Source organism: Ailuropoda melanoleuca, chromosome 9 (assembly GCF_002007445.2).
Source record: "Ailuropoda melanoleuca isolate Jingjing chromosome 9, ASM200744v2, whole genome shotgun sequence".
In the NCBI taxonomy this organism is placed as follows: Eukaryota; Metazoa; Chordata; class Mammalia; order Carnivora; family Ursidae; genus Ailuropoda; species Ailuropoda melanoleuca.
In genome coordinates, this window is record NC_048226.1 from 9,745,455 (window position 1) to 9,746,998 (window position 1,544).

A 1,544-nucleotide genomic window follows, 5' to 3' on the forward strand; every position below is an offset into this window, starting at 1 on the left:
AGATGGCTCAGCTGAGAACAATTAGGCATTAGGGAAAGGAGAGGAGAAGGAAGAGAACACTGCAGGCAAGGCAGAACGCTATGTGCAAAGTGCTGGAGGGGAGAGGAAGACACTTGCAAGCAACTGACAATTTGGTATTGTCTGAGTACAGGGGAAGGGGGAGGGCGTGGGAAGGCAGGGAGGCTGGGCAGTGAGCTGCCTGCCCTTTGGCGACTAAATGAGACGTGTTACAAGAGTTTCAGCTTTTCTAAGGCCACTGGGAAGCCAATGCATGGTTGTAGGTAGGAAACAGTCAAGATCACGTTGGCATCTTAAGGACGAAGTCCAGGAAGCTGAGTGGTGGGAGCTCCTGGGGTGGTCCTGCTGAGAGAAGATCGGGGGGCCTGGAGCGGGGCGGGGAGGTAGGAGCTGGCCAGCCACGCACTTACTGTAGAGACAGTGACAAGGGGGGAACCGAAGACCTCATGACAGTGGCTTGTGCCTCGTGAGGAAGAGGAAGTCTTTCAGGACATGCGAGCATTTCGGCACTAACTAGCAAAGGAAAGCAGTTCCAGACCCTCCAGGAGGCCAGGCACCCGGGGCGATAGTTGATTTCATCTCTGAATTTCCAGTGCCATTAAGTTCCCTCTCACTTCCTCCTGGAAGGAACCTTGTTCCTGAAAAGAGCCTTTCAGGGTGAACTTTTCTCTGGGTGAATGGAGCGGGGTGGGGGGATGTTGGTAGGAGGGAGACAGGTGGAGGGGTTCATCTAATGCTGCAAGCCCCTTCGCGTCTTCCTCTTTCTTCCCACTCTCCAAATAGGTTCTTCTCACTCAGGTCCCTGATGAAGGAACAAGGACAGAGCGATTTAATTGCATCCATTATCTGAGATACTTCGGCGATACAATTAGCAGAGAATTCCCCTTGCCAGGAATTTGAGTCCTGTCCTCTGATGATGCGTCCTAGTTCGGAGTTGGTGAGAGGGGATGTGGAGTCCACAGCGCCCCCTCGCCCCAGGCGGGGTGGAGAGAGCGAAGCGAGATGAAGACCAGAATCAGTCGGGTACCAAACTCGAAACTCGAGGAATAAGTTTAACATCTATCGGTCTACAAATGCAGACAGCCTGGGGCCCCGCCGGTCCCCTTCCCCNCCCTTCCCGGCGAGCTTTTGCATTCACTCTGCCTTCAATCAGAAGGGATTTAGAAGCACAGAGCTGCTGGCAGCGGATACCGCTAATGCCTAGGCCGGGGGAGAAAGCGGGTTAGGATCTGATCCCGCTGCACAGAGGACCCAGGAGCCGCCCGCCCTCGGGGCTCGGAGTGGCGGGGGCGCGCTGCGTGCTGCGCCTGGGCCGGCGGCGGCGGCGGCGGCGGCGGCGTGGGCATGGAGCCCCTGCGCGCCCTGGAGCTGTACAGCGGCATCGGAGGCATGCACCAGGCGCTGAGAGGTGAGCGAGCACACCCCGTCTCTCTCTCCATTCGCGCCTTGGGGCTGGTCCCAGCTTGGGCGCTGGGGCGGGGCAAAGTGGCGAGGAGCCGGGGGCGGAGACAGGAACGCGGGGTGTG